The sequence below is a fragment of the Hemicordylus capensis genome, chromosome 2 (assembly GCF_027244095.1).
Source record: "Hemicordylus capensis ecotype Gifberg chromosome 2, rHemCap1.1.pri, whole genome shotgun sequence".
Classification (NCBI taxonomy): domain Eukaryota; kingdom Metazoa; phylum Chordata; class Lepidosauria; order Squamata; family Cordylidae; genus Hemicordylus; species Hemicordylus capensis.
The window spans coordinates 140079519-140101673 of NC_069658.1; the positions used below are offsets into that span (position 1 = coordinate 140079519).

The 22155-nt window shown below is 42.2% G+C and overlaps 1 protein-coding gene and 1 long non-coding RNA gene across 13 annotated transcripts in view; both read left to right on the plus strand.

Annotated features, from left to right (window-relative positions):
* Window positions 1–22155, plus strand: part of NRG1 (neuregulin 1) — an 811186-nt gene that overhangs the window by 39211 nt on the left and 749820 nt on the right. The gene's annotated exons all lie outside the window — the stretch shown is intronic.
* LOC128343315 (uncharacterized) overlaps window positions 12069–22155 on the plus strand; it is a 169367-nt gene continuing 159280 nt past the window's right edge. The window contains exon 1 of the long non-coding RNA XR_008315468.1: window positions 12069–12206. This is a non-coding gene — a long non-coding RNA (uncharacterized LOC128343315). The remainder of the gene's footprint in view (window positions 12207–22155) is intronic.

Sequence of the window (22155 nt, forward strand, 5' to 3'; positions counted from 1 at the left end):
GTACCTTGCACACCATTTTTGTGCTTTGACTTGTCCCTCCTGAGGTGCGTTTTCCCTAAAATGTGGCATTATTTGTTCGTTAATTGTTATAGTTATATACTGCTTATTATATACTGCTATAATATATTGCAATTATATACTGTTTATCGTTACAATAATATACACCTTCCATGCAGGCTTATCCCAAGGTGGCGTAAAGAAAACTGCAAAACAATGGGCTGGTTCTCACTATCGAATGTAAGGTGGAGGAGCCTCCAGCTACAATTCCAGAGCCATGCATGCTCCAAAAAGTTGATCATTTGAGCAGACAAAATGGGAGGACTGGGAAGTGATTGTGTGCAAGGACTTAACCATAGTTGGTGCAGGCAGCCAATATCGATTATCTTAGTTTTCTTCTAGGGTAAAATATATCAGATGCCTGTGCCAACCATCAATGTGTGATTGATGATACACACATGCTCACTTCCTAGCAAGGACCCACAAATTTAGGCTTAGGACACCATCCAGCATGGGCATTTTAAGAGCATTTTTAGGTTGCTAAAGCCACACTCCTCCGACCCAGGATTTTTTTAACCTGCTCATGAAGGGTTAAAATGTGGACTGGAGGGGAAACTAACTGCTCCCTTTGGAGGAAGCCTGTTGCCGCTTATAGCAACCTCCTTTGCTCTTTCACTTCTCTTTCTTCCTCTGCTAGCACTCTCTGAGCCTCTTCTCACGAGCAGTGAGAAGGTTTAGAGCAGGGATTCTCAACGTTGGGTCCCCAGATTTTATTGGACTTCAGCTCCCATAATCCCCAGCCCCAATGGCCTTTGGTTGAGGATTATGGGAGTTGAAGTCCAATAACAGCCACCTAATGGCGCAACAGGGCAGTAACTTGCCTAGAAGGGCAAGAGGTTGCCAGTTAAGGAGGAGGGCTGGTCTTCTGGTAGCAAGCATTAATTGTCCCCTTAGCTAAGTGGGGTCCACCTTGATTGCATCTGAATGGGAGACTTGACGTGTGAGCACTGCAAGATATTCCCCTCAGGGGATGAAGCCACTCTGGGAAGAGCAGAAGGTTCCAAGTTCCCTCCCTGGCTTCTCCAAGATAGGGCTGAGAGAGATTCCTGCCTGCAACCTTGGAAAAGCCACTGCCAGTCTGTGAAGACAATAGTGAGCTAGATAGACCCATGGTCTGACTCAGTATATGGCAGCTTCCTATGTTCCTAACATCTGGGGACCGCTGTGCTTGCTCTCCTAACCCCATTTAGAAGGGTGGATCCACAAGCGAGTTTGCCCCTGTGGTACCGTTGGGATTGGTGGTGATCCCAGCCGTTCACACACCTTAGCCCGTCTTTGCATGAGTGTGTGACTAGCCTCTCCGTTTGCTTATCAATAGACTCTGGAGACTCTTAGAGACCAATTTGCTTATCAATAGAGAGGCTGACTGTTAATAGAGAGGCACATTGGACAGGCAAATCTTGACTTGTTCAGCTGGACTGCCTTTTTTTAAATACTCAACAGTGTGGTAGTCTAGTAGGCTTCTGTAGAATTTTATTTGACTATTAAATTATCTTGTGAAAATAATTATTTACTGTTGCAGGGCCACATGCTGAAGCATTGTGTGTGCACACGCTGAGAATTCCACCATGTTTTTAAACCATCATCTTGACTTGCACTGTTCATTTAAATCTCAACACTGAAGAAGATGGAAACCAACACATCTGATAAATTTGTTTAAGTGATCTCTGTTCTGTCATTCAATCTTGAGATTGCAAATTTCTTTATTTTTTTGCTTGATTTTGCATTCAGATCAGGGACAGCGGAGGCAGACCCATGCAATCTTATCTTATTCACGTACATAAACGTAAACAAGTGTCTTCTTCACTCACATCTAACCAGGGTGGATTTGATTTAAATCAAACTGATTTAAATCATGATTTAAATCACGATTTAAATCACTAGCAGGGTGGATAAAAATAAAAAAAATCCGATTTAAATAAAAAAAATCCGATTTTTTAAATTTAAATTGGATTTTTGATTTAAATCAGATTTTTTTGATTTTTATCCACCCTGCTAGAGATTTAAATCGTGATTTAAATCAGTTTGATTTAAATCAAATCCACCCTGCATCTAAACCATCCTCTGAAATCTTCTGCTGTTCAGTTTTTTCTGCTGTGATGATGGACTGGCTACCAGAATTCTGAAAATATCCTCCAGCTGGAAACACAGTAACTGAAACTTGTTTTTTGATGATAAAGCAGCCATTAACTTTCCCATTTCAGGAGATCTGAAAAACTCTCAACACAAAGGGCAGGATGGATCCTTCTATCCAGCAGGAAAATTAAAATAAACCATTTTATTTATTTATTTGTGTGTGTGTGTGTGTTTGTACACACATACACACAGTGTGTCTATGCGCACGCACACACACACACACACACATACATATACACCCCGCTTTGGGTACTTTGGTTGAAAAGCTGTATATAGATATTTGTCATATTTGAAAATTCTAGATGAATTGTGAAACAGATTGAGCCCTAAGTTAGTTTTGCCTTTTCTCTATGATATATATAGCATAAAGGTTAATAATTAATCTGAGAAGAACCTAAGTTGTAACTGAATATATATTAGCTATATTGAGTTAGGAATTCCCTGTTTTGTTCACCGAGTTACAATAAATGAATGAGTTGTGGAGGATCTCATTTGCTATATTTATTTTTGACAAAAAATGTTGGTGTTCTCTACAAGTTGCTGGTAGAGGTACCACACTGAAAGTAAAATCCAATTAATTAATAGCAATGACACCATTGCTAATAGAGGAGAGCTGGTCTTGTGGTAGCAAGCATGACTTGTCCCCTTAGCTAACCAGGGTCTGCCTTGATTGCATATGAATGGGAGACTTGATGTGTGAGCACTGTAAGATCTTCCCCTCAGGGGATGGAGCTGCTCTGGGAAGAGCATAAGGTTACAAGTAGGCTTGAGCCCAAAGCGTTTTGGAGGCCATTATAGAGGCCTCCAAAACGTTTCGGCCACCGGGGCCGTTTCAGCTTTCGGAGGCAGCGGCGGTGTTCCCTTAAAGGCGGGAGAGGGTGCACTTACCCCTCCTGCTGCGTTTCCCCCACTGGTGCTCCATTGTAGCAAAGCCCCTCGAGGCAGCAGCGTGCCTCCCTGCTGCCCCATTGCCCTCATTGGCCAGAAGTGGCAGGAAGTACCAGGCGTGCTGGCAACCATTGCTTCTGTGCACAATGATGGCAGATGGGTGCATGCCCAGTACTTCCATCCGATGAGGGCAATGGGGTGGCAGAGAGGTACACTGCCGCCCTGAGGGGCTTTGCTACAATGGAGTGCCGGTGGGGAAAATGCGGCAGGAGGGGTAAGTGCACCCTCCCCCGGCCTTAATGGAACACCCCCACCTCCGGAATGGTTCCGGGCCCATCCCTAGTTACAAGTTCCTCCAATTAAAAGGAATTAACCTACTCAATCTTGTTTCCTTGTATGGACCAATTATAACGCCTAGCTTGCTTGGCGAACACTAAGACTTTAGTCTTACTATAATTTATTTCAATAGACTCTTGGTTAAGAGGAATTATTATAGCAAGGCCCCAGTCTCTGGGTATGTTAGCAGTTGTATCTATAGAGGTAAATAGCGAGGCTAAAATGGGGACCCACCAATCAAGATTCGCTCTGATAGCCTCAATATAAATGTTATCACTACCAGGGGCTTTGCCATTACTAGGGTCTGACTCAGTATATGGCATCTTCCTATGTTCCTGTGAGACGTTTGCCATCTATTTTAGTGAGTTGTGGATTGTGTTCTAGGCCACTAACTATATATTTCTTTGTTTAATGTACACCTCCTTCTTACTTTCTTTGTCATCTTCCTCACTTTACTTTAACCTACTCTTCCAGTTCTGCAGCCACTTCTTCTTAGACACCTTTCAGATTCAAGGTTTCAATGAGTCCTCATAAGAGCCCTGGGTTTCAGGGGAGGCCAGGATGGGTGCATGGAAAGACACAAGCATCCTTCTCCAGGTAACAGCTTGTCTGTGAACTGAGGAAAGAATCCTCAATGATCCCTCCCTGCGTGTGAGAGTTGGGACTGACCTTCATTCTTAAATATGTAATGCAAAATTCATCCATGAAAAACTTATTTGCTTGGTAATCAGTTTCTATAAATGTCATAAATGTTTTATATACTGTACTTTTTATCAGTCTTAAGCTGAAGTATTTAGTGATGTGTGAACTCTCTTCACCTTGATTTAGTACAAGCTTGGTAGTTGTTAGAGACTGACCAGGAGAGCGATCTTGGGGTCATGGTGGACAACTCATTGAAAGTGTTGACTCAGTGTATGGCAGCTGTGAAAAAGGCAAATTCCATGCTAAGAATAATTAGGAAGGGGATTGAAAATAAAAATGCTAATATATTGCCCTTATACAAATCTAGGCTGTGGCCATATTTGGAGTACTGTGTACAGTTCTGGTCATCATATCTTAAGAAAGACATTGTAGAACTGGAAGAGATGCAGAAGAGGATAATCAAAATGATCAGGGGCCTGGAACACCTTCCTTATGAGGCAAGGCTACAGCATCTGGGGCTTTTAAATTTGGAATAGAGGTGACTACAGGGAGACATGGTAGAGATGTATAAAATTATGCATGGAGTAGAGAGAGCAGACAGAGAAATTTTTCTCTCCTTCTCACAACACTAGAACCAAGAGTCATCCCATAAAACTGAAGGCTGGGAAATTTAGGACTGACAAAAGGAAGTACTTTTTTACATAGTGCATAATTAAACTATGGAATTCTCTGCCATGGGATATGGTAGTGGCCACTAGCTTGGATGGCTTTAAAAGGGGCTTAGACAAATTCATGGAGGACAGGTCTATCAGTGGCTACTAGTCTGGTAACTATAGGCCACCTCCAGCCTCAGAGGCACAATGCCTCTAAATACCAGTTGCAGGGGAGCAACAGCAGGAGAGAGGGCATACCCTCACCTCTTTCCTGTGGCTTTCTCAGGGGCATCTGGTGGGCCACTGTGTGAAACAGGATGCTGGACTGGATGGGCCTGATCCAGCAGGGCTGTTCTTATGTTATGTTCTTCCTTTAAAAAAAAACACAAAAAACCTTGTCTGCTTTCTGAGAGTTCTCTCTTGGCCCGCAATGTTGGTGAATGCATGCTGATGTATTACTGTATTGGTGCCTGGGAAGTGTAACTTGGTTGCAGCTGCCGCACATTCTTCCCCCATGAACAAGAGGAGAGGTACAAGGGGCCTGTCCATCTGGGCCTTGAGCCTCCAGCATGCCTGCGCAGTGCAAGTATTGGGCGTCACAAGCCTGTGATGTCAGGCTTGCGACGCCTGACATTAGCACAGTGCAGGCACTCTGGAGGCTCTCGTCGGTGCTCAAGGCTGAGCTGGACAGGCCTACCAGCCGCTGCGCCCGCTGCCAACATGGCCTGCTTCATTCACTCCTCCCCACTGGCAGACACACACATGGGGACAAAAGTGGCAAAGATTGGTGGGGCCAATGGTGAGGCGAGTGCGGGGTGGCGGCAGGCTGCTTGGGGAGGCTCCCTGGGACATTTGGAGGGCCCCCTCTCCTGTGCAGCCACAGCACTGAGCCACAAGGTCTGGGGGTAAGAGCACCCCTGAATATGTTTTGAGCTGAAAAAAATTGTACTTTGAACCAGGGAATAATGGTTTTTTACAATAAAACTAGTACTATCTAAATTTTAGAAGGTGTTTCCAAAGGTTTGTTAGTGCAAGTCAAGCATATGTATGTGTTAACATCTGTAGATCAAGAAAAGATCTTTAAATTGTAGGCTAACTTTTTTTTTTGTTAACATGAATTTCAGACCAGACAGTCTCATTTGTAATGAGGCAAAAACACAACTGTGGATTTTTAAATTTGAAAAATAATTCTTTTATTTAGGACTTCCAGAAACTGCTCTGATAATCCATCTAATATTTGAGTAACACTGTATGTAGAATTCCAAATGACATTTGTTTATTGATCTCAACACTCTGTTTGAACTAGGTCACTACTAATCCCTAAAGCACATGTCTCTTGTCTATCTAGCTCTCCTTATTTATGCACATCTTGTTCTTCGTTTCTGGTTGTTTCTCCTTCATTTAGAGAATTTCTAGTTTGTCCAGGTCATTTCTTCAGCTGCAGAGTCCTCACAGCTACAAAGCATGTTTTACTTGGCATTCTTTAGGTATAATGCAGGATATCCAACTGTTTTAAACTGGTTGTGTGCTTGTTTTTACATTTTTTGTACATACATGTACTGTGAATAGCTTATATGGCCCAAATTTAATGCCATGTCCTGTGTCAAGCAGTACTGCATTTGGGGTTAAAAAAATAAACCATGAAAGCTGCTATTACATTTAAGCAGGTACTAACATTTTACAGTATGAAATATGTTTGTGTAGACATTTTGCTGTGCCCTTTTTCTACCACTGCTCATCAATATTGGCACCTTCTTTTATTTTTGTTTACCTAAAGTTGATTCTTCCTATTGTTTGGTTATTTTGTTGGGTGTGTGTGTCTGTCTGTCTGTGTGTTTTGCTACTGTAGAACCTCTAGTACTTCTGAATCCCCACAAAATATAGCTCTTTATGCCACTTTGCACCAGAGTTAATGGCATGTGTATAAAAGGGTACACAACTGTATTGTGCATAGTTAGGGTTGCTTCTTTTACCTGACCTACAAGAACAGTGACTAGTTCCAACAGGGAGAATTATCTGTGATCAGGAAATACAAGAGCAGTGCAACACTAACCATATTTCTGATTTCAGTGGGACTCTAGTAAATGAGCTTAGGATTACAGTGTAAGAAAAGTAGAAGGACACGGAGGGATAACCAGCAAAAAAAACAAATAAACTCACCAACACCACTACCAAGAACAACAAAGTATAAAGGAGCAATCATGTATCCATCGCCTGTATGGTGATGGGCAGGAAGGAAATAGTCAGATGCATGAAACATGCCATCCTTCAAAATACATGCCATCCTTTAAAAGAGAGGAATAAACTAAAGATGATGCAAACAGTTATCTGACTCAGGGGATGACCTATTACTGTGAGATGCTGGTTGCCTTTCTGTTCTTGGTGTTTTACGTAACATGTGGGCTGGTAAGATCCTTACCCAGCTTCTGTGCTGTACCAGAGCTGATGAGAAAGCTTTGCTTTGCCTCCCAGCACATCATTTACATTTTTAGTGACTGTGTCTGCCTTGGCTTTTCAATTATCATTGTCTGTACAAAAACACCATAAGGGACATCATCATCATCATCATCATCACCATCATTCAACAAGGGCATACGATTCCCCCCCCCCCAAAAAAAATCTAGAAGCCAGCTCATAGGGGAGTGAACTATGGAGGCCTGTGTGTGCAAACCAGAGGAGGAATCCTCTTTTGTGTGCATTTTTATTAAGTCTTCCAGCACCTACAGATTTCATTTGCTTCTTCTCTCACTATAGCTTGTCTCCATTCATCAGAGGGTAAAAACAGCTTTCAGGGTGGGGAGATTTTTATTGAGAAAATATCATGAGGGGGAAAGGCTTAAGAAGCCCCTCTCCCCCTGCCCCTGCCCGCCCCTTCAAAATGCAGCCTCAAGAGCTGCATTTTATAAAAAGGGAGACGTCTGTAGAAAGAATTGCAGAGCTGCACAAAACATGTAGCTATGCCCTCAGTGGGAAGGCAGATGGTTCAGAGGGCTTGTCAGTATTGTATTTCCTCCCTCGGTATGCAAATGTGACTCAATTTTTTTAATTGCTTAGAGCCTATGAACATCAATGAACAGTGGAATTGTGTTGCCTTTGAAGGTAGTGTGCACTGTTTAAAGAGTATGGGGTGAGAAAACTGGATGGCAAGAGGGGATAAGTGCCTTTAGTCTTTTTCTCTCTCCTGGATGGGAACTGCTGCTTACTTAATGACCTTGCGAATACATGGAATTTTAACAGAACTAATTGCATGGTGAAGAATTAATATTTAAATCCTATCTGAGGATTAGTGCTCTCATGGATGTAAATTTACTTACATGTAATAGACTGCCTTATACGAGGTATGTATAGTTTACATTCGGTTCCAGTGCAGAATGATGGTCTCTCAGTTGCTTATTTTCAAAGATGAGAATGGCATTTCATGAGAATGGCAACAATGATTATAAGATCTGAATATTGTTTGCTCAATGTCATGATGAAAGCCAGCTTCAGGCCAACATGTTATGAAACCAATATATGAAATAATTTTGAAATGAAGAGATACAAACTTTGTTATTGGCATCGCTGGAATGGCATGTGTAGCTGTCGGCACTGAGGGATCCTAGTCCCTATGCAGTTAATTAAATGTCATGTGTGGTATTAAATTGTATTGGTTGCCACTCTTTATTGCCAGTGCCAGGCAGTCGCCAGGAGTGCTTTTTATCAGCTTTGGCTAATTCGCCAGCTACGTTCATTTCTGGAGATAAATGACTAAAACAGTGTTGCATATACAGCTAACATCTAAGCTTGACTACTGCAATGCACTCTATATTGGCCTACCTTGTAAGCAGTTTGGAAACTGCAGTTAGTATAGAATGCAGCAGCCAGGTTGGTTTCTGGGGTTGCCCAAAGAGATCATATTACACTCATTTTAAAAGAACTATACTGGCTGCCAATAAGTTTCCAGGAGAAATAAGGTGCTGCTTATGACCTATAAAGTGCTAAATGGCTTGGGTCCGAGGTATTTAGGAGAGTGATTTTTTCTTCATCAACCCTACCGCCTGTTAAGATTATCTAGGGACGTCTGGTTGCTGTTGCCACTGGCTCATTAGGTGGCAACTCAAAACCGGGGCCTTTTCTCAAGTTGCTCCAGGACTCTGGAACGTGCTCCCTTACCAAATTAGAGTTTCCTCTTCTCTGAATGTTTTAAAGAAGGACCTAAAAACATACCTGTTTAGTCAGACTTTTAGTTTATAGATTTAAAGCTTTGGTTTTAGAGTTTTTATTGTATTTTAAATTGTTTTAATTATGTGGATGTTTTAATGGTTTTATATTGTGAACTGCCCATGGACTTTTTTCTATGGGGCAGTATATAAATGTTAATAATAAATAAATAAATAAAATAAAGATCTGGTTTTACTAAAAAGATGTAGGGATAAAATGATGCTGGTGTTGGTGTTCCATAGAATATCATGATGGCTTGCATCATGACACTATTTTTCTTTATGGCTAGTACTAACAAAGTGCTTAGGATGTTATATTCTATCTCTTCTTGTTGGTCAAGAAAGCTGCTGCTTGCCTCTCTTCCTCTCTTCCTGTCTTACCTCCCTTCTGAGAGTTCCCCTTCTGACCTGACACTAGCAATCTGTGCTGAATCAGAGGCTGGAGGACCTCAAATCCTTTGAAGTGGCTTTCCTACACATGCAGCTCTTGGATTCCTGACCCTAAATGAAAGTGACTGAAGCTGTATTTTTTGCACATTTAATTGGAAGTAAGATCTACTCAACTCAGAGAGGTTGAGTTCTCAATAAACAATGCAAAAGATTGTCTTAGAAATTGTACAATGTGGTCTCTACAAGATGTACAATTGTACGTAAGTTGTACAATGTGGTCTAATGCTTAGAGTATCAGATAGGGGCTGGGGAGACCAAAGTTCAAATCCTCACACTTCCATGAAACTCCCTGGCTGACCCTGGGGCAGTCACTTGACATTGCTCTTCATCCAGTGAGGAGTTTGCTTAAGGGTCGCAGAGATGGGTTGATTGTGCATTCTCACACACTGAGATAGCTGCCCCCAGGGTCGTTCTTCCATGCCTATTTGTACCGATTCTACTAGGGGTTTTTTGTTACTGCAAATTTCTAGACCCAGCTAGTATTGCCAGGCTGCAACCAGATAATGTGAGGTTACCTTTAAACATATTAATAAATCATCACCTGCTGCTTTTACCGATCTTCTTTTTGGTGCTTTCATCCACTCTCCCCAGGTTGTAATATTGATCTACCTCCTAGGATTGTTGTGATGATAAAAGCAGGAGAGAATCATATATGCCATTTGGAGTATGCCTTGAAGAAAAAGTGAATTTAGTCTGCAATCCAGCACTGCTGCCCGAGTATTATTTGCATGTTGTTTTGTGTCCAGAAGCACTGGGAGGGAGAAGAGCAAAAGATTTGAGCAGGCTCAGCATACCTTGTGAGTTGACAAAGGCAAGCCTTCTGCCACAAGGATTCCCATCTTGGTAATGGATAGTAGACAGAGTTCCTCTGTACTTACTTTTCATTGTGAATGTATTTATTCTTTATACGTCATTAGGCACACGTGCATGGTGACTTTCAGTTCAAAAACTTAAGAACATAAGAACAGCCTTGCTGGATCATGCCCAAGGCTTATCTAGTCCAGCATCTTGTTTCACACAGTGGCCCACCAGATGCCTTTGCGGAGCCCACAGGCAGGAGTTGAGGGGATGCCCTCATAGGCGGATTATCACAGAGGCAATAGAGGCAGTTGCCTATGGCGGTGAATCCTGGGGGAGCAGCAGATCTTGGGGTGGGGAAAAAGTTTTTTCTTTTAAAAAAAAACTTCTAAAACTGCTGCTGCTGGTGGCGGTGCTGAGAGATTAAGCCTCTTGCCACCCCACTGGTGCAGCGAGGAGGGTAGGGGTTGCAAGGATGAAGCCCCCCTTTTACTGCTAAACTCTGCTGCAGTGGCAGGATAGGGGGCACCCAGTGAAGGCTACACAGAGGCTGCTGCAGGGAATGGGGGACGAGAGGCAAGTTCCTCCTTTTACATTAAAATGCCACTGCCTGCACAGCAGAATGGGACGGCTGCAATGGGGACTGGGAGAGTTGTGGTGAGGGAGGAAGTTCCCCCATATAAATTGAATTAATAATAATAATAATAATAATAATAATAATAATAATAATAAATAATTTTACCTTAAAGCAGCTTCTGCTGTGTGGAGGAACCGCTAGGGAGAGCTCCTTCCAGATCCCCTTCTCCCTCCCAAATAGTGTATGCAGCTTCCCCCATTTCCTTGCTTGGAATGGAGATGGCCAATTCTTTAGTGATCACATTTCATAAGTTGATTTCCATGGTATCTGGGGTTGGCGGTGAAGCTGTCTGTGTGGGGTGGGTGACTGGGAATATTCTGAGACAGTCCTGGTCATGGCTGGAGCATGTTTCTGTAGCATTATTCCAGTGCCAGTAGACATCCCATTTTATACATTGCTCTATAATAGAACAAGGTTATATTTGTTCCAAGACCTCAGTACACCAAAGCAGCTACTGAAAAGCACTAGGGATTGGTGATAGGAAATGTGTGGTGTGGTAGTAGTTCTTTACAAGACTTGAAGGTGGAATGACAGAGGCATTATTACCTTTAGTGTACATGTACATTCATTTTATTTTGTCTTTACAGTCACCTCTGGTCAAATAGTGTTTGCTGGGCTTTGCAGCCCTGCAAAACCCTTCAAGAGTGGTTTACTGTAGATTAGAGTTTGACAGATTCCAACTCTAATCTACAGAAATCATGCTGCAACAAAAGGGACACTTTGCTAAGGTTTGCAAGTCTGCTGTCCACTACATTACGGATTCACCATATGATAAGGAGGAGGCAGATGAACTTCTTCCTGACAGCATTTTAAGTGTGTCAGAACTGAAGCCTGCTTCTCCACATTGTCAAGTTAAACTTAATGGCCGTGAGCTGCGGATGCTGGCTGATCCTGGTTCTCTTTACACTATCATTTCCTATCTGCTTTACAAGAAACTCCTTCCTACATCAGATCTGCACCTGCAGCCTTCAGACATCCACCCATGAGGATATGGAGGTTCCTCTATTGCCATAAATGGATACTTCACTGCTGTCCTAGAATACCAAGGATGTACTAAATAAAGAAGGGGAAAGCTGCTCTCCACCCCTTTCACTGTGTTGGCAGGGATGTGGGAAAAGTGGATGGGGGATTTGCAGGCCTGGCCCAAGAGATGGACATGTGGGCTGCCATTTTAGTCACCCGGCACATGACATTGGCAGACCAATCACATGCAAGGAGCGGCTGCATAAGCAGTCAGCTCCTTTGCTCTGTCTTTCAGTTGCTCTTTGGGCTGGAAATAAGCAGGTTCACTGCTTCTTGGCCCTGTAGTTGCAAGGAGCAGGGAGAGAAGCAGCTATCTTCAGTTGTGAGGGGACTGGGCGGCGTTGGTGGTGATTCAGTAGTGAAGGCTGTTCCTTTTCCACTGCTGCGGTGAGTCCACTTCTTCTTGGCTCCAAGGAGGCTGCCACTTTAGTTCTAGGCTATTGCCATCAAGGTTTGGCAGTTCGTTATGTTTAATTGTCACTTTTGTGCAGTTTTCTTACACTTCAATAAGTTCCCTTGCGCCCCCCCCCCAATTTGGTAAATATGATTAATTTCAGTTCTATTGCTTTATTCCATCATTGATTAACTGCCCCTTAATTTGGTTACTCTCCTGCTCTTTCTTCACTAGTTTGCCTAGTCCTCTAAAATGGTCAATTATAATTGTTGTTAAGTACTATTATTTCATTGTCCCTATACAAGCCCTTGTGCTCTTTTGCTTATATTTTAATATGGTTTTTCTTATGACTTTAAGTGCATAATTAACTTTTGTACTGTTCCTTTCTACTTTTCTCTGATTCATTCCTTGTTTTCACAGTTAAACAAGTTACAAATAGTTGAGCACTTTTGTGCTCCTTCCAGTTGATTCCCTTTCCCCTTAAAATTTGATGGGTAATTGATTTTAGTTGTTTTCCACTTGGAGCGGCTGCATAAGCGGCCGGCTCTCTTGCCTTTTGGTCTGTCGCTGCGGCAAAGACAGCAGGATGGTCACTGCACATGAACTGGCTACACCTAAGGAGATGGTTGTGGCAGCTTAAGTATATTGCCGGGTTAACCCCCCACCTTCCCCTTCCATCCTCTTTACTTTTACAGAATATCTGGCTAGTACAGAATACTTCCCCAATTGTATAGAGTAATTTTATATCGAGTAATTCTTCTATATAGAGTAATTTCTTTAAGGTCATTTTTCTTTCTTCTAAGGAAAGGTTTTATGGATTTTCCTTAAAAGTAGTACTTTGGGAGTAATTTTGGGGGTAGTTGGGACTCATCAGCCTGCTCTGACTGAGCAGTACTGTTTTGTCAATGGCAGCCCTACTTTTAGGTTGTAGTGGCTGCTCATTTGTTCTTCCATCATGTGTACCTTTAACAGCTGCATGAGCGGCAGCCACTCTGCTGCCTTTCTTTATATTTATTTTCCCTGCTCAGCAGCACCTTCCCCAGCATTCTGGGGCTTCAAATGACTGTTCCTTCAAAACTGGGCAAATTGTATAACTCTAAGCCTTAGAGTTCCCCAGCTGTGTATGCTTGGGTGTTACTTGCTGTTTCCTTAAAGTACCAAATTCTTTTTAAACAAAAAACAAAAAAACCCCCACCAACTTACCATCACTGGTCTTGAGTTAATTTCTTAGCTCTCAGCATCAGTGTTTCCCCCCTGTAAATAATAAGTATTACTTGGTTGCTTTGAGCTCGTTTGTGCTGGTATTCTTCTCTAAGTTGTTTTAGGAGCCCGGATCTGTAGTAACTCAGAGGTAAGCCCCCGATTCACTGTTTACTTGCTCTGGAGGGATTTATCATATACTATCTCTTGTAGTTATAATAAACACACTCTGTTGTCTAGCATCTGCAATCTAGTATAAGCAATTTTGTGCAGTTGCTGTTTCTCATATTTTGGCAACATATTGTGTATTTAATAGAATAGATTTTTTCAATTTGCTGCAGTGTAAATTTTTGCAGCCAGATTGCAGCATAAATTTAACTTTTAAAATGGTAATCCTTATTTCAAGCCCCTTTTTTGTATTCCTACCATTTGTTACTTATTCCCATTCATTTTGTTTCACCCTGGAATCTGTTCCATTGTTCCATGATTGCTGAGTTTGTTTAGGAGCTTTTTGGAAAGTCATTGGAGCTATTCCCACGATCCACAAAAGTTGGGCTAAGGAAGCCCAGCCCGGTTTCTGTGAATTGTGAGAACCACCGGGCTCACAGTTAGCCCACCTAACTCCTCCTCCCCTTAAACCAGGTTAATGGAGCGAGCACGCCGTTAACCTGGTTTTTGTGGTCGTGAGATGCTGCAGCGTGTCTGCGTGCCGTGGCTACTCACGGTAAGACCCCTGACTAGGTAGTTCCAGCAAGCCTCCATGCTTCAGGGGCCTCTCCAGGATGCCTCGTGTGCTCACGCAGGGCTTCCTGGGACTTCCAGGGACTGGACAGCCCCCAATCCTCGCTGCCCCTACCAGCTCCATGATGGAGCCGGTAGTCGTGTGGGCTGCCAATCTGGCCGCCCAGGGACAGCTCCCTGCTAGGCTGTGGGGAGAGCGGGCTAAGCCTCATTGTCCTGTACATTGCATTAGCTACAGTAGGTCAACTTTTTTACGTGTCCTTTGGTACTTTTAAAGAGTTCCATTGGGGTTAGGGTTCATGGCAATTTTCGTTTTCAGTTGGCAGCTCACCTCAGAGTCTGCCTCTGCTTTGCTGGGTTTTTGTCCATAGGCTTGGATAAATCCTTTTTGACCTTGAGTTCCTTGTGTTCTACTCTTCCTTTCTTATCTTTCCTATTTCACGTGCATTTGTAACTTGTAGCTGTGCTTAATTTAAGTATTGTCCCCTCTCCTCCCCCCTTGTTTTGTTCATCACACTAAAAATAAATAAATAGAGAATAATAATAATAAAATAAAATAAAAGGGGTTTTGTTTTGTTTTGGTTTTTTTTTAATATGGAGCATTTGTTATCCTATGCTAGGGAGTAATTGTTATGGGTAGAAATATTGCCTCTGTGTGTGTAAAATTAATAATTAATAGTTAATAATAGCAATAGCAATCGCACTTACATTTATATACCGCTCTATAGCTGGAAGCTCTCTAAGCGGTTTACAATGATTTAGCATATTGCCCCCAACATTCTGGGTACTCATTTTACCGACCTCGGAAGGATGGAAGGCTGAGTCAACCTTGAGCCCCTGGTCAGGATCGAACTTGTAACCTTCTGGTTACAGGGCGGCAGTTTTACCACTGCCCCACTAGGGGCTTAATTATTAATAATAATTAAGGGCTGGTCTTGTGGCAGCAGGTATGAATTGTTCCCTTTGCTGGGTGTGGTCTGCCCTGGCTGCATTTTGAGGTCACTCTGGGATGGGCACCTGCATGCAGATGCTTCTAGGTTCCCTCCTTGGCATCTCCAGGTTGGTGTTGGGGCTGGGTGTTGCTCTTGCCTGCAGCCTGGGAGTCGCCACTGGCAGTCTGTGTTAATGTTGCTGAGCTGGATGGGCCGGTGGTCTGGCTCAGTGTGTGGTAGACGCCTATCTTCCTAACAAACGATGGGTTTTGGTTCAATCAACTGAGAGAGTCATAAACAAACCAACCAAAAAAACCGAAAACAAAAATGGAGGGAAGGATAATAAAGATAATAATTATACATTTGTTGGGGACCTTTTGCAGTCCTCACTGCTGGAGTGTATCTCTTGGTTTTACTCAGAGGATATTTCATGCTCCCAGGAGTTATCATTTAAAACAGCTGGCCATTGGTGAATTGTTAGTTGTCATAATTTATTTAATTATGTTAATTTATTTCTCACTTTTGAACCTTTGTTCTCATTTTGTAATTGGCCAGTTCTCCAGCTCTTATTTCCAAGATGCTGCCAGAGAAGCTTTTGGTCAATATCCTCCTATAGGGTCAGAGGCATGAGCTTCATTGTTACCTCATCCTAGCAATCCCTTCTTGCTCTCACTAGGAGGCCACCGCTTCCCTGGTAAATTTTCCATTCTTGATTAAGATGTTTATTATTCGCTATCAGCTAGGACTTCTATTATAGGGGAAGTTTTCTTCCCCTATATTTTCTTAATTTTGAAATAAGTGCCATGCTTTTGGTGTTTGGCCCCTTTTATCTTTTTCCTTCTTTCAGCTCCTGTTACTAAGTCCGTTTAATCTGGAATGTTTTCTCTTTCGGTGTCTGGTGCATTCACATGGGAATTCTTTGACAATGAAATTGGATCACTCTACAGTCACTGTTCTTTAATGTTCCTGTAGTTCTGACATTTTATATTTGGCCTGGGCACCACTTTGGTTTAAGTCTTTGCCTGCCATTTTTGAGTTGGTTCCATGTAATCATTTTGGCACAGTAATATATTAGGTCTGAATTTGGCTTCTCTTTTATATTTGAATGTGAGTTGACCCAGTATATGTGGGTAACTGAAGTTGCCCATTGCTGGTTCACAGCATTGCTGAATTGTATTACACTATCGTCTGGTTCTGCAGTTCTTAGGTATAATCCTGGCATCCCTCAGGATTAAGTTTAAAGTTGTATGACTGTCTATGGCAGTTAATTTGCACATTTAGACATTTGAATTATCCTATCTCTAGTCCTATCTCTAATTTATTTCTCTAATGTGATGGCGCTCTTAGCTCTCAGGGTTAGTGCTGATAATGACACATTTCCTTTAGTTCTTGTTTTATGCCCATGACTTGGTGGGGCCCTTGGTCTATCTCGGCTTCCGGCCAGTTAAGGCACTCACCCTTTATGGCACATAGGGATGTGGGGTAGTAGCGTGTGTTTACTCTTTAGTCACGAAGACGACACAGAATGATATGGACTGAGTTTTCCCCCCAATTTTGCTTAAGTATGTTTTTAGGAGGGGTGTTCCTATATATTGGTGATTTATTTTGGGGGTAACAATATTGTCTTACTTTGAGACAAGGCTCTAATATTACAGGCAGTGGAAGATTTTCAGAAATTAAAAGCTCTGCTTCTGGGTCTCGTCTAGGTCTGGTCCAACATGATTTGGATTTGTACTGGCAGGGCCAGGGCAGTTTGTACCGGCAGGGCTGGGGCAGGATCCAATTTTTTCAATGGCCAGATGTGATGTCAACCATGAAATCAGCCAGGCTGTGGTTGCTATGGGTGGATTAGTGATTCTGCATTCTGAGATTTTAGTTGAAGATGTTTGCTGGTTTTGGAGTTCATTTTTCAGATTGGGGGAATGATGTCTTTCTCCAGAACCTGCAGCAAGGAATTGGTATAATTACAGATGGGTGGGACAAAACTGAGGTTTGCCCTGCTTCTGTGGCGGATGAGTGCGGGTCAGGGTATGTTAATTTACATTGGTGTTGGGCTGAAGGGCCATTATGGTGAGTGGAAATACGGAAGAAGTCTTGGTGATCTCATGACTCTCAGGCTGGATCTGCTCCCACTTGGATGCATGCCAGCAAAACACCACTCAGTGCCTTGCAACCTGGGTTGAGGTGGGCTGGCCTGCATCTCTTGGATGGGGGTAACCTTGTGGTAGAGAAGAGGTTCAGGCTGGTTACCAAGCCAAATCAAAGCCCGGTCCTTCTCCCGCCTGTGGGCATACCTCTTATGAGATTGACCCACATAAGGCATACCCACACTTTAATTAAAATACCTTGTTTCAGGTTTTGAAAATATTCATTAAAGTGGCCCTAGTTTTTTCCAACTGTGCATGTCCTGTTGTTATTTGGGCCTGGGGTTTGCAATTGTATGTGTCATAAAAAGGAGTCTCAATATTGGGCTAGAAACATCAGAAAGATCTACGTATAGTGCTAGACCCAAATAGCACAGAACCTGTATTACAGATGATGGACCATCCGTATGATGATATAATTGCTGATTTCTCGGATGTTTTTGCTGATCCTCCTGGCACGGCCATACATCTCAAACATAATATTCAGATGAAGGCAAATGCAATATCTGTACAACACAAGTGAGGAACTTACCCATTGTATTGTGCCAACCACTTAGAGAGGAGCTCTTAAGACTACAGCATGCTGACATAGAACCTGTTGATTCATCAGAATAGGTTTCTCCCATTGTTCTTGTGATGCAAATTAACCCCTACACTTTGAATATGTGTAGATTTAAGAGATGTGAATTCCGACATGATAGTGGATTATCATCCATACCCAATATAAATGAAATGCTGCTTTCTCTGAAAGAGGGCTCCAAAACATTGGACTTGTCATTGGCCTATTATCAAATTCCTCTGCTCAAATGTTCTTGCAAATACACAGCATTACAAGAAACCTGAGCTTTGGCTTAGCCTCTGTAGCTTTAGTATTTCAATAAATGATGTATATAATTTCTGGGACAATGGATGGCATCACTTACTTTCAGGATGGCATTTTAGTTTATTGCAAAACCATTGAGGAGCATGATGCTAAACTGACAGAAATTTTAAGAAAACTCCAACAACACGGACTTACTTTCTCTGCAGAGAAATGTCAGTTTTGCACACACTCATTGACATACTTGGGATACACAATCTGAGTGGCATTCAACCCAAAACAGACTTGGTGAAAGGAATTCGGGGATCACTAGAGCCACATGGCAAAGATTACTACTTTTGCTTCTTTTTGCTTTTACTTCTTTTGCCAACAGGCACACTATTGTAACCACTGATGCTTCTGAATATGGTATGGGTGCTGCCTTGACCCAGCAAAAAGGGGACAGAGAAGTTAGTTGCCTTTCCTTCCAGAGTGCTTACTACTTCAGATAAGATGTATTCTGTCATTGAAAAAGAAGCTCTAGCATGTTTCTTGGTGGTGAGGAACTTCAGGACTTGTAGGGTAGAACATTCACTTTATGGTCAGGTCATAAGAGAATGTCTTCTTTGCCATGAGCCCCACTGCCCATTGAGATGATCTGGAGAGGTTTGTCTGCAGTTGCCACTAGCTTGTCTGGTGGATACACAGGGATGGGCCTTCTCTGTTGCTTCCCCGAGACTCAGGAATTCACTCCCTGCTGAAATAAGAGCCTCTACATCTCTTACAACTTTTAAAAAGTCCCTAAAGAGTTATTTTTTTCACCCAAGCTTTTTCGTGTCTGTGACTTTAAATTGTTATAAGGTTTTTATTTTAATTTGTTTTATGTTGTTGTAAACTGCCCAGAGATGGAAGTTTGGGGTGGCCTACAAATTTGAATGAATGAGTGAACAAACAATCCCCTATCTGCTTTATTTACTACTCTGGGATCAAGTCAAGCAACCTCAAGAATAGCCAAATGGATCGCCAGACTTAATGGATTTTGATTTCTGGTTAGAATATCTTCCACGTCTTCAGAAGCCAACCAAAGACTGTTTATCCCGACTTCCAATTCCAGGCCAAGAGGAGATCCCAGAAGGATGAGGACAAAGGAGTATTAATTGTGCAAATAGCTTCATCTAGTGATAGCATCTTCTGAATAGAAAGCAGGCCTTAGTGCTGATCAAGTGCTTACTTAACTTAAACCTTACATAACTAGTGGATGGCCACAAAAAAACAAGGTACCTGAAAATCTTATTATTATGTTGTCAACCATACATGCTTGTAGCAAATGTACTTTCTCTTCTCAATGAGCTGGTGCCAAGGACTGATAGTTTGGTGCTGCCAACCTCTTTACAAGCAAAAGTGCTTGCAAAGGTCAGCTGGGCATGAGCTTGATTAAAATTTGAATCAGAGAAAGTTGTTGGTGGCCAGCTATGGACAAACACATCAAGAATGTATTTGGGCACTGTATGGATTGTGCTGTATTTGACAAATTTCGGAAGTCGCTTGGAAAATCTGCTCTGTAAATAATGGGGCCTTTTGATAACCAACCCACAAAACAAAGGTATGTTACAGGGATGATGGATTACTATTCCAGGTGGCCAGAAGTTCCATTTGCTGACAACATTACTACAAGATCCAGTTCATGGCTGCAGTTTTTGCAAGACAAGGTCTTCCTAAAGAACTAATGACTGACAGTAGGGCACAGCTTACCTCACTTGAAATGGAGCAATATCTGCATAACCATGGGAATAAATCACAAGGCTATTCCTTTGTGCCATCCTCAAGGGGATGCTTTAGTGGAAAGAATGAATAGGTTAGTGAGGTTAGTGAAAGAAAGTTTGCAACTGGCTACTATACAACAACAATCGTGGAAAGAGGCAATCTGTGAAACTTTTATTTGCTTATCAAACTACTAATTCTATTACAGGAAAATCACCTTTTGAGCTGCAGAGAGGAGGCAAAGCTACCACCAAATTTACCGAGTGGCAACAAGCCCTATGGCTTTCCATGCCATCCCTCCCTGAGGATGCAGGGATTCGTGGCTGGGTTAAGGGAGAAGCAACAAAAATACAAATTGTATGTGGATTAAAAACTGGGTACGAAAGAATGAATATTACAGATGGGAGAATGGCTGCCTTATAAAATGAGAAAGGGATGTAAAATGAGAAAAGGATGTTCCTGATATTCTGGACCAAAACAAATAATTGAAATCCAAGGAGATTTTGAGAGCTGGTCTTGTGGTAGCAAGCATTACTTGTCCCTTTAGCTAAGGTCTGCTCTGGTTGCATATGAATGGGAGACTACAAAGGCACCCAGAGTGGGGATGGAGCCACTCTGGGAAGAGCATCTAGGTTCCAAGTTCCCTCCCTGACATCTCCAAGATAGGGATGAGAGAGATTCTGCCTGCTACCTTGGAGAAGCCGCTGCCAGTCTGTGTAGATAATACTGAGCTAGATGGACCAATGGTTTGACTCGGTATATGGCATGTTCCTATGAGATTCTGTTATTGGATGATGGAAATAAATTGAACAGTTTGAGATGTTTCAGCATACATATTATGATTAAAGAAGGAAGGGAGTCTGATCTCAAGGGATGAACTGGAGAGGAATTTGATGTTGCCTCCAATATTGACCTCACAGATGATGCTGATGAAAGTGATGGACAATCCTCTTTACCAGAAAAAAACAACACATCACTAGCAGCTCCTGTGCCAGAAAACACGAGAATTAGGAGAAGTGTGTACGACACCTAAAAGACTTCAAGATTTTGTCACTTAATTTTAAATGAATCCTATTTTGGTTGTTATGAAGGGGAGGGATCTAGAGATCTTTTGTGTTGTGGTGTTGAGAAGTTTGTCCCAGTGGGGATCTGTGGGGGTGGGTGGGTGGTGAGTCAGAAAGGAAAAGAGAGAGGAAGGCGAAATTGGAGTTGTTTCTGAATAAACCTTTAGTTAAATCTACATAAGATTTCTTTGTATCTATGAGGAAAGCACCTATAAAACAGTACTGGCATAAACACTGATATGGATTTTAATAAATTTAAAAAATGCTAGCAGCTGTTAAACTGATGAGGCTTCCTTATACTTTTTCAGTTTCACTGGAAAAGTCATGATGGAACTAAACCAGCCATCTACCAATATAGTGCCCCTCTTTCTCAGCTAGGCAAGACAAAAGGGTACCCCCCACAGGCAGATATGCGCACAGTTATAGTTAAGCCTCCCCCCACAAACCTTTTCACTGAGATTTCAGAAAAAGTACTTATTGCGACCAGGTCTTAGTGAGATTTTCATGCAAGATTTCAGTGATAGCAAAAGAGCTTTTAAAAATCAAATTATGGATGCTGCTGACCATTTATAAATTTTGATATACAAGCTGTCAGAATGTCAGGAAGGCGATGCAATGGTACAGTGCTATGACCAGAACGATGTAAATCTATGGAGGGGGGCGTTGGAGGGGGGAAATGACAGTATTTCCACTAAAGCATCCCTACTGAAGATGACAGTGGCATGCATATAGACAGCACCAGCAATGATACCTCTTTCATGGCACTTTCCTCTCTCTGAACAATTTATCTTCTGTCTCCAGCCAGGATTTGTTGAGCATCAACAACTAGAGAGCAGCCAGTTCTATCAGCAAATAAGCTTTAAGTAAGCAACATGGTGAGAAAAAATAGTGGTTGCTAGAGCTTCCTGCTCTTTGATTTGATTCAGTGTTTTTTTTTTCTCCCCTTGGCTGCTTTTGCATAGAGAGCCTTTACCATTTTCCATTTTAGGTATGAAAGTGCTAAATTCACATTAAAAATTACAATAAGAAATCTATGAGCGATGAGTTGACCAGTGATACAAGGAGTATAGGAAGATGTTAGAGAAAGGAGAAAAGGAGACACAGTCGTTTGCTTATGTGTCTATACAAGCAAATAGTAAAAGGCAAGTCCTGTCACCAAAGTGAAAGGGAAAGCACAGGATCCTATTGTATTTGCTTTAACAAACCCTTCTGTCAGAGTTTGGATCTGTATTTTTGTCTACTGACTGACAGCCATTATACCACCAGAACTACCATATCGGATAGTTTTTCTGAAGTCGGTG